General features: G+C 46.4%; 1 long non-coding RNA gene across 1 annotated transcript in view; it reads right to left on the bottom strand.

Annotated features, from left to right (window-relative positions):
* Positions 1-795: 795 nt before the first annotated feature.
* LOC144693087 (uncharacterized) overlaps positions 796-12,397 on the bottom strand; it is a 70,087-nt gene continuing 58,485 nt past the window's right edge. The window contains exon 4 of the long non-coding RNA XR_013579468.1: positions 796-860. This is a non-coding gene — a long non-coding RNA (uncharacterized LOC144693087). The remainder of the gene's footprint in view (positions 861-12,397) is intronic.

Raw genomic sequence — 12,397 nt, 5'->3', positions numbered from 1 at the left:
TTGATCCATCCACCACAAAAAACATTCACTCCTTTCACCACCGATGTACAATGGAAGCAGTGTGTACCATCTCCAAGATGCGCTGTGTCAACTCACCAAGGCCTCTTTGACAGCTGATATTGAAATCAATGCTTTTAGTATAAGTTCCCATTAAGTAATGCAGTAACTGCATTTGGATCAACTGATATGTCACACTTTGATTATCGTTCACCTCCCTGCACATCTGCTCTCTCGTTTCTTTCTGATTTTTTAAACTTCCCTTCAGCTGAACCCTCCCACCCACAAATTGGTTTAAAGTCCTATCTACAACCGCAGTTGGCACTGGTCCCAGCATGGTTCAAAAGAAGCCCATCCCAACGGAACAGTTCTCTCCTTCCCCAGTACTGGTGCAAGTGCACCATGAATCAGAACCCATTTCTCCCACACCAATCCTTGAACCACTCATTTACCTGTCTAATCTTATTTACCTTAAGCCTATTTGCATGTTGAGTGTTAAGTGTAACTTTAATTACTATTGACGTAGTAAAATTAATGAACCTGTGAACATTTAAGCACTGAACCCTATTATTTTGAAAAATAAATTCTAACTAAAGTTACCACTAGTCTAACAGTTCCTGCACCTCCGTTACCTGAAAACAGCATGCAATTAGACTCAGTCCTAAAAAAGCAGAGCTGGCAGTAAGATTAGCTTACATTATAAACTGAGCATTATCATTGTAGAGCCTTGGTAGAAGGTTTGTTTTCCTCCAGTTAAGAAATCGCTTCATGGTTCCCAGCGCATTACCATCCACAACTATCTGGTCTGTTGTCCACACCTCAATACCGATCAGTGCAATTCGAATATATAAAGGTCTGTAGAACTACAGTGAGATAGAATATTCAGTAAGCATCAACTGAAATTACATTATATTGCATGACTACAATAAGCACACCACACATACAGCACCCACACTCCCCGCAATCTTTGCCCATTTCAAAACCCTGTCTCAATGCACGTTTTACCCATCACATGAACCCCCGTCTCCGTGTACTCTTTACTCATCTCATAAACACGTCTGACTGCACCCTTTACACATCTCACAAACCCCTGTCTCACTGCACACTTTACTCATCTCATAAACACGTCTCACTGCACTATTTACCCATCTCACAAACCCCAGTCTCACTGTACTCTTTACCCATCTCACAAACCCCTGTCTCACTGCACTATTTAACCATCTCACAAACCCCTGTCTCAATGCACACTTTGCCCATCTCACAAACCCATCTCACTGCACTCTTTACCCATTTCACAAACCCGTCGCACTGCACTCTTTATACAACTCATAAACGTCTGTCACACTGCACTCTTTACCCATCTCACAAACCCCTGTCTCACTGCACTCTTTACCCATCTCACAAACTCGTCTCACTGCACTCTTTACCCATCTCACAAACCCCTGTCTCATTGCACTCTTTACCCATTTCACAAACCCGTCTCACTGCACTCTTTATCCAATTCGTAAACCCCTGTCTCACTGCACTCTTTACCCATCTCACAAACCTCTATCTCACTGAACTCCTTTCCCATCTCACAAACCCGTCTCACTGCACTCTTTCCCCATCTCACAAAACCATCTCACTGCTCTCTTTTCACATCTCACAGACCGCTGTCTCACTGCACACATTACTCATCTCATAAACTCTTCGGACTGCACTCTTTACTCATCTTACAAACGCCTGCCTCACTGAACCCTTCACCATCTCACGAACCCCTGTCTCACTGCACACTTTACTCATCTCATAAACACGTCTCACTGCACTCTTTACCCATCTCACAAACCCCTGTCTCACTGCACACTTTACTCATCTCATAACCTCTTCTGACTGGACTCTTTGATCATCTCACAAACCCGTCTCACTGCACAATTTACTCATCTTACAAACGCCTGTCTCACTGAACCTTTTACCATCTAACGAACCCGTCTCACTGCACACTTTACTCATCTCATAAACACGTATCACTGCACTCTTTACCCATCTCACAAACCCCTGTCTCACTGTACTCTTTACACATCTCACAAACCCCTGCCTCACTGTGCTCTTTACCCATCTCACAAACTCCTGTCTCACTGCACTGTTTACCCACCTCACAAACCCGTCCCACTGCACGCTTTACCCATCTCACAAACCCCCGTCTCACTGCACTCTTTAGCCATCTCACAAAGCCTGGTCTCACTGCACTCTTTACCCATCTCACAAACCCCTGTCTCAATGCACACTTTGCCCATCTCACAAACCCGTCTCACTGCACTCTTTACACATTTCACGAACCCGTCGCACAGAACTTTTTATCCAACTCATAAACCCCTGTCTCACTGCACTCTTTACCCATCTCACAAACCTCTATCTCACTGAACTCCTTTCCCATCTCACAAAACCGTCTCACTGCTCTCTTTACACATCTCACAGACCCTTGTCTCACTGCACACTTTACTCATCTCATAACCTCTTCTGACTGCACTCTTTGATCATCTCACAAACCCATCTCACTGCACTCTTTACCCATCTCACAAACCCCTGTCTCACTGCACTCTTTACTCATCTCACAAACCCCTGTCTCACTGCACTCTTTTCTCATCTCACAAACCCATCTCACTGCACTCTTTACCCATCTCACAAACCCCTGTCTCACTGAACTCTTTACTCATCTCACAAACTCGTGTCTCACTGCACTCTTTACTCATCTCACAAACCCCTGTCTCACTGCACACTTTACCCATTTCACAAACCCCTGTCTCAATGCACACTTTGCCCATTTCAAGAAACCGGCTCACTGCACTCTTTACCCATTTCACAAACCAGTCGCACTGCACTCTTTATCCAACTCATAAACGTCTGTCACACTGCACACTTTACCCATCTCACAAACCCCTGTCTCACCGCACTCCTTACCCATCTCACAAACCCCTGTCTCACTGGACTCTTTACCATCTCACAAACCCTTGTCTCACTGCACACTTTACTCATCTCACAAACCCGTCTCACTGCACTCTTCACTCATCTCACAAACCCCTGTCTCAGTGCACTCTTTACTCATCTCACAAACCCCTGTCTCACAGCACTCTTTACCCATCTCACAAACCCGTCTCACTGCACTCTTTACCCATCTCACAAACACCTGTCTCACTGCACTCTACACTCATCTCACAAATCCCTGTCTCACTGCGCTCTTTACCCATCTCACAAACCCCTGTCTCACTGCACTCTTTACCCTTCTCATAAACCCATCTCACTGCACTCTTTACCCATCTCACAAACCTCTATCTCACTGCACTCCTTTCCCATCTCACAAACCCGTCTCACTGCATCCTTTACTCATCTCACAAACCCCTGTCTCACTGCACTCTTTACCCATCTTACAAACCCGTCTCAGTGCACTCTTTACTCATCTCACAAACCCGTCTCACCGCACTCTTTACTCATCCGACAAACCCCTGTCTCACTGCACTCTTTACACATCTCACAAACCCCTGTCTCAGTGCACTCTTTACTCATCTCACAAACCCCTGTCTCACTGAACTCTTTACTCATCTCACAAACTCGTGTCTCACTGCACTCTTTACTCATCTCACAAACCCCTGTCTCACTGCACACTTTACCCATTTCACAAACCCCTGTCTCAATGCACACTTTGCCCATTTCAAGAAACCGGCTCACTGCACTCTTTACCCATTTCACAAACCAGTCGCACTGCACTCTTTATCCAACTCATAAACGTCTGTCACACTGCACACTTTACCCATCTCACAAACCCCTGTCTCACCGCACTCCTTACCCATCTCACAAACCCCTGTCTCACTGGACTCTTTACCATCTCACAAACCCTTGTCTCACTGCACACTTTACTCATCTCACAAACCCGTCTCACTGCACTCTTCACTCATCTCACAAACCCCTGTCTCAGTGCACTCTTTACTCATCTCACAAACCCCTGTCTCACAGCACTCTTTACCCATCTCACAAACCCGTCTCACTGCACTCTTTACCCATCTCACAAACACCTGTCTCACTGCACTCTACACTCATCTCACAAATCCCTGTCTCACTGCGCTCTTTACCCATCTCACAAACCCCTGTCTCACTGCACTCTTTACCCTTCTCATAAACCCATCTCACTGCACTCTTTACCCATCTCACAAACCTCTATCTCACTGCACTCCTTTCCCATCTCACAAACCCGTCTCACTGCATCCTTTACTCATCTCACAAACCCCTGTCTCACTGCACTCTTTACCCATCTTACAAACCCGTCTCAGTGCACTCTTTACTCATCTCACAAACCCGTCTCACCGCACTCTTTACTCATCCGACAAACCCCTGTCTCACTGCACTCTTTACACATCTCACAAACCCCTGTCATGGTGCACTCTTTACTCATCTCACAAACCCCTGTCTCACAGCACTCTTTACCCATCTCACAAACACCTGTCTCACTGCACTCTACACTCATCTCACAAACCTATCTCACTGCTCTCTTTACACATCTCACAGACCCCTGTCTCACTGCACACATTAGTCATCTCACAAAACCCTATCTCACTGCACACTTTACTCATCTCACAAACCCATCTCACTGCACTCTTTACCCATCACACAAACCCCTGTCTCACTGCACTCTTTACTCATCTCACAAAACCCTATCTCACTGCACTCTTTACTCATTTCGCACACCAGTCTCACAGCATTCATTGCTCATCTCACAAACAAGTCTCACTGCACTCTTTACCCATCTCACAAACCTCTGGCTCACTGCACACTTTACTCATCTCATAAACTCGTCTGACTGCACTCTTTACCCATCTCACAAACCCGTCTCAATGGATTCTTTACCCATCTCACAAACCCCTGTCTCACTGCACTCTTTACCCATCTCAGAAACGCGTCTCACTGCATTCTTTATCCAATTCATAAACCCCTGTCTCACTGCACTCTTTACCCATCTCACAAACCTCTATCTCACTGCACTCCATTCCCATCTCACAAACCCGTCTCACTGCACTCTTTACCTATCTCACAAACCCCTGTCTCACTGCACTCTTTACTCATCTCATAAACTCCTGTCTCACTGCACTCTTTACTCATCTCACAAACCCGTATCACTGCACTCTTTACCCATCTCACAAACCCCTGTCTCACTGCACTCTTTACGCATATCAAAAACCCGTCTCACTGCACTCTTTACCCAACTCCTATACCCCTGTCTCACTGCACTCTTTAACCATCTCACAAACCCCTGTCTCACTGCACTCTTTACTCATCTCATAAAACCCTGTCTCGCTGCACTCTTTACCCATTTCATAAAGCCCTGTCTCACTGCACTCTTTACTCACTTTGTCAATTCCTGTCTCCCGGCAATCCTTAATCATCTCATACACCTGTCTCACCGCACGCTGAACACATCTCGTAACTTTTGTCTCCCGGCTCCACTTCTTAATCATCACAAAAACCTCTGATTCACTGCACTCTTTACCCATCTCACAAACCCCTGTCTCACTGCACCCTTTACTCATCTCACAAATCCCTGTCTCACTGCACTCTTTACTCATCTCACAAACCCCTGTCTCACTGCACTCTTTACCGATCTCACAAAACCCTGTCTCACTGCACTCTTTACTCATCTCACATACATCTGTCTCACTGCATCCTTTACTCATCTCACAAACCCCTGTCTCACTGCACTCTTTACCCATCTTACAAACCCCTGTCTCAGTGCACTCTTTACTCATCTCACAAACCCGTCTCACCGCACTCTTTACTCATCCGACAAACCAATGTCTCACTGCACTCTTTACACATCTCACAAACCCCTGTCTCACTGCACTCTTTACCCATCTCAGAAACGCGTCTCACTGCATTCTTTATCTAATTCATAAACCCCTGTCTCACTGCACTCTTTACCCATCTCACAAACCTCTATCTCACTGCACTCCATTCCCATCTCACAAACCCGTCTCACTGCACTCTTTACCTATCTCACAAACCCCTGTCTCACTGCACTCTTTACTCATCTCATAAACTCCTGTCTCACTGCACTCTTTACTCATCTCACAAACCCGTATCACTGCACTCTTTACCCATCTCACAAACCCCTGTCTCACTGCACTCTTTACGCATATCAAAAACCCGTCTCACTGCACTCTTTACCCAACTCCTATACCCCTGTCTCACTGCACTCTTTAACCATCTCACAAACCCCTGTCTCACTGCACTCTTTACTCATCTCATAAAACCCTGTCTCGCTGCACTCTTTACCCATTTCATAAAGCCCTGTCTCACTGCACTCTTTACTCACTTTGTCAATTCCTGTCTCCCGGCAATCCTTAATCATCTCATACACCTGTCTCACCGCACGCTGAACACATCTCGTAACTTTTGTCTCCCGGCTCCACTTCTTAATCATCACAAAAACCTCTGATTCACTGCACTCTTTACCCATCTCACAAACCCCTGTCTCACTGCACCCTTTACTCATCTCACAAATCCCTGTCTCACTGCACTCTTTACTCATCTCACAAACCCCTGTCTCACTGCACTCTTTACCGATCTCACAAACCCCTGTCTCACTGCACTCTTTACTCATCTCACATACATCTGTCTCACTGCATCCTTTACTCATCTCACAAACCCCTGTCTCACTGCACTCTTTACCCATCTTACAAACCCCTGTCTCAGTGCACTCTTTACTCATCTCACAAACCCGTCTCACCGCACTCTTTACTCATCCGACAAACCAATGTCTCACTGCACTCTTTACACATCTCACAAACCCCTGTCTCACTGCACTCTTTACCGATCTCACAAACCCCTGTCTCACTGCACTCTTTACACATATCACAAACCCATCTCACTGCACTCTTTACACATATCACAAACCCATCTCACTGCACTCTTTAACCATCTCACAAACCCCTGTCTCACTGCACTCTTTACATATATCACAAACCCGTCTCACTGCACTCCTTACCCAACTCACAAACCACTGTCTCACTGCACTCTATACTCATCTCGCAAACCCCTGTCTCACTGCACTCTTTACTCATCTCACAAACTCATGTCTCACTGCACTCTGTACGCATCTCACAAACCCCTGTCTCACTGCACTCTTTACCCATCTCACAAACCCCTGTCTCACTGCACTCTTTACTCATCTCACAAACCCCTATCTCACTGCACTCTTTACACATTTCACAAACCCCTGTCTCACTGCACTCATTACTCATCTCACAAACCCCGGTCTCACTGCACTCTTTACTCATCTCACAAACCCCTGTCTCACTGCACTATTTACTCATCTAACAAACCCCTGTCTCACTGCACTCAATACACATCTCGCAAACCCCTGTCTCACTGCACTCTTTACCCATCTCACAAATCCCTGTCTCACTGCACTCTTTACTCATCTCACAAACCCCTATCTCACTGCACTCTTTACACATTTCACAAACCCCTGTCTCACTGCACTCATTACTCATCTCACAAACCCCGGTCTCACTGCACTCTTTACTCATCTCACAAACCCCTGTCTCACTGCACTATTTACTCATCTAACAAACCCCTGTCTCACTGCACTCAATACACATCTCGCAAACCCCTGTCTCACTGCACTCTTTACCCATCTCACAAATCCCTGTCTCACTGCACTCTTTACACATCTCGCAAACCCTTGTCTCACTGCACTCATTACCCATCTCACAAACACCTGTCTCACTGCACTCTTTACTCATCTCGCAAACCCCGGACTCACTGCACTCTTTACTCATCTCACAAACCACTGTCTCACCGCACTCTTTACTCATCTCACAAACCCCTGTCTCACTGCACTCTTTACTCATCAACAAACCCCTGTCTCACTGCGCTCTTTACCCATCTCATAAACCCCTGTCTCACTGCACTCTTTACTCATCTCACAAACTCCTGTCTCACTGCACTTTTTACCCATCTCACAAACCCGTCTCACTGCACTCCTTAGTCATCTCAAAAACCCCTGTCTCACTGCACTCTTTACTCATCTCACAAACCCCTGTCTCACTGCACTCTTTACCCATCTCACAAACCCCTGTCTCAATGCACACTTTGCCCATCTCACAAACCCCTGTCTCAATGCACACGTCGCCCATCTCATAAACCCATCTCACTGCACTCTTTACCCAGCTCACAAACCCCTGTCCCAATGCACACTTTGCCCATCTCACAAACCCCTGTCTCACAGCACTCTTTACCCAACTCGCAAACCCCTGTCTCACTGCACTATTTAATCATCTCACAAACCCGTCTCACTGCACTCTTTACCCATTTCACAAACCCGTCTCACTTCACTCTTTATCCAATTTATAAACCTCTGTCTGACTGCACTCTTTACCCATCTCACAAACCCCTGTCTCATTGCACTCTTTACCCATCTCACAAACCTCTATCTCACGGCTCTCCTTTCCGATCTCACAAACCCGTCTCACTGCACACTTTACCCATCTCACAAAACCGTCTCACTGCTCTCTTTACACATCACACAGACCCCTGTCTCACTGCACTCTATACTGATCTCACAAATCCCTGTCTCACTGCGCTCTTTACCCATCTCACAAACCCGTGTCTCACTGCAATCTTTACTCATCTCACAAACCCCTGTCTCACTGCACTCTTTACTCATCTCACAAACCCCTGTCTCAATGCACACTTTGCCCATCTCACAAATCCGTCTCACTGCACTCTTTATACAACCTATAAACGTCTGTCACACTGACTCTTTACCCATCTCACAAACCCGTCTCACTGCTCTCTTTACACATCTAATAAACCTGTCTCACTGCACTCTTTACCCATCTCACAAACCCCTGTCTCACTGCACTCTTTACCATTCTCATAAACCCATCTCACTGCACTCTTTACCCATCTCACAAACCTCTATCTCACTGCACTCCTTTCCCATCTCACAAACCTATCTCACTGCTCTCTTTACACATCTCACAGACCCCTGTCTCACTGCACACATTACTCATCTCACAAAACCCTATCTCACTGCACTCTTTACTCATCTCACAAACCCATCTAACTGCACTCTTTACCCATCTCACAAACCCCTGTCTCACTGCACTCTTGACTCATATCACAAAACCCTATCTCACTGCACTCTTTACTCATCTCACAAACCCCTGTCTCACTGCAATCTTTACACATCTCACAAACCCCGGTCTCACTGCACTCTTTACTCATCTCGCACACCAGTCTCACAGCATTCATTGCTCATCTCACAAACAAGTCTCACTGCACTCTTTACCCATCTCACAAACCTCTGTCTCACTGCACACTTTACTCATCTCATAAACTCATCTGACTGCACTCTTTACCCATCTCACAAACCCGTCTCAATGCATTCTTTACCCATCTCACAAACCCCTGTCTCACTGCACTCTTTACCCATCTCAGAAACCCGTCTCACTGCATTCTTTATCCAATTCATAAACCCCTGTCTCACTGCACTCTTTACCCATCTCACAAACCTCTATCTCACTGCACTCCTTTCCCATCTCACAAACCCGTCTCACTGCATCCTTTACTCATCTCACAAACCCCTGTCTCACTGCACTCATTACCCATCTCACAAACACCTGTCTCACTGCACTCTTTACTCATCTCGCAAACCCCGGACTCACTGTACTCTTTACTCATCTCACAAACCACTGTCTCACCGCACTCTTTACTCATCTCACAAACCCCTGTCTCACTGCACTCTTTACTCATCAACAAACCCCTGTCTCACTGCGCTCTTTACCCATCTCATAAACCCCTGTCTCACTGCACTCTTTACTCATCTCACAAACTCCTGTCTCACTGCACTTTTTACCCATCTCACAAACCCGTCTCACTGCACTCCTTAGTCATCTCAAAAACCCCTGTCTCACTGCAGACTTTACTCATGTCACAAACCCCTGTCTCACTGCACTCTTTACTCATCTCACAAACCCCTGTCTCACTGCACTCTTTACCCATCTCACAAACCCCTGTCTCAATGCACACTTTGCCCATCTCACAAACCCCTGTCTCAATGCACACGTTGCCCATCTCATAAACCCATCTCACTGCACTCTTTACCCAGCTCACAAACCCCTGTCTCAATGCACACTTTGCCCATCTCACAAACCCCTGTCTCACAGCACTCTTTACCCAACTCGCAAACCCCTGTCTCACTGCACTATTTAATCATCTCACAAACCCGTCTCACTGCACTCTTTACCCATTTCACAAACGCGTCTCACTGCACTCTTTATCCAATTTATAAACCCCTGTCTGACTGCACTCTTTACCCATCTCACAAACCCCTGTCTCACTGCACTCTTTACCCATCTCACAAACCCGTCTCACTGCACTCTTTCCCCATCTCACAAACCCCTGTCTCAATTCACTCTTTACTCATCTCACAAACCCCTGTCTCACTGCACTCTTTACTCATCTCACAAACCCCTGTCTCACTGCACTCTTTACTCATCTCACAAACCCATCTCACTGCACTCTTTACCCATCTCACAAACCCCTGTCTCACTGCACTCTTTACTCATCTCACAAACCCCTGTCTCACTGCACTTTTTACTCGTCTCATAAAACCCTGTCTCACTGCATGTTTTACCCATCTTGTATACTCCTGTCTCCCTGATGCACTTTTTACCCCTCTCACAAACCCCTGTCTCACTGCACTCTTTACCCATCTCGCAAACCCCTGTCTCACTGCACTCATTATCAGTCTCACAAACCCGTCTCACTGCATTGATTACCCATTTCACAAACCCCTGTCTCACTGCACTCTTTACCCATCTCACAAACCCCTGTCTCACTGCACTCTTTACTCATCTCACAAACCCCTGTCTCACTGGACTCTTTACCCATCTCACAAACGCCTGTCTCACTGCACTCTTTACTCATCTCGTAAAGCCCTGTCTCACTGCGCTCTTTACCCATCTCACAAAGCCCTGTCTCACTGCACTCTTTACCCTTCTCATAAACCCATCTCACTGCACTCTTTACCCATCTCACAAACCCCTGTCTCACTGCACTCTTTACCCATCTTACAACCCCCTTTCTCACTGCACTATTTACCCATCTCACAAACCCCTGTCTCACTGCACTCTTTACTCATCTCACAAACCCATGTCTCACTGCACTCTTTACTGATCTCACAAACCTGTCTCACTGCACTCTTTTCTCATCTCACAAACCCCTTTCTCACTGCACTCTTTACTCATGTCACAACCCAGTCTCACTGCACTCTTTACCCATCTCACAAATCCGTCTCACTGCACTCTATACCAAATCTCATAAACCCGTCTCACTGCACTCTTTACACATCTCACAAACCCGTCTCACTGCACTCTTTGCCCATCTCACATACCCCTGTCTCACAGCACGCTTTACTCATCTCACAAACCCCTGTCTCACTGCACTCTTTACCCATCTCACAAACCCCTGTCTCACTGCACTCTTTACTCATCTCACAAAACCCTATCTCACTGCTCTCTTTACTCATCTCAAAAACCCCTGTCTCTCTGCACTCTTTACCCATCTCACAAAGCGCTGTCTCAATGCACTCTTTACTCATCTCACAAACCCCTGTCTCATGCACTCTTTACTCATCTCACAAACCCCTGTCTCACTGCACTCTTTACTCATCTCACAAACCCGTCTCACTGCACTCTTTACTCATCTCACAAACCCGTCTGACTGCACTCTTTACCCATCTCACAAACCCCTGTCTCACTGCACTCTTTACCCATCTCACAAACCCCTGTCTCACTGCACGCTTTACACATCTCACAAACCCCTGTCTCACTGCACTCTTTACCCATCTCACAAACCCGTCTCACTGCACTCTTTCCCCATCTGACAAACCCGTGTCTCAATTCACTCTTTACACATCTCACAAACCCCTGTCTCACTGCACTCTTTACCGATCTCACAAACCCCTGTCTCACTGCACTCTTTACACATATCACAAACCCATCTCACTGCACTCTTTACCCATCTCACAAACCCCTGTCTCACTGCACTCTTTACATATATCACAAACCCGTCTCACTGCACTCTTTACCCATCTCACAAACCACTGTCTCACTGCACTCTATACTCATCTCGCAAACCCCTGTCTCACTGCACTCTTTACTCATCTCACAAACTCATGTCTCACTGCACTCTTTACGCATCTCACAAACCCCTGTCTCACTGCACTCTTTACCCATCTCACAAACCCCTGTCTCACTGCACTCTTTACGCATCTCACAAACCCCTATCTCACTGCACTCTTTACACATTTCACAAACCCCTGTCTCACTGCACTCATTACTCATCTCACAAACCCCGGTCTCACTGC

This window comes from Cetorhinus maximus, chromosome 1, assembly GCF_964194155.1.
Source record: "Cetorhinus maximus chromosome 1, sCetMax3.hap1.1, whole genome shotgun sequence".
Classification (NCBI taxonomy): domain Eukaryota; kingdom Metazoa; phylum Chordata; class Chondrichthyes; order Lamniformes; family Cetorhinidae; genus Cetorhinus; species Cetorhinus maximus.
Note: the sequence above shows the minus strand (reverse complement) of the source record. Positions and strands in the feature narration are given on the sequence as shown.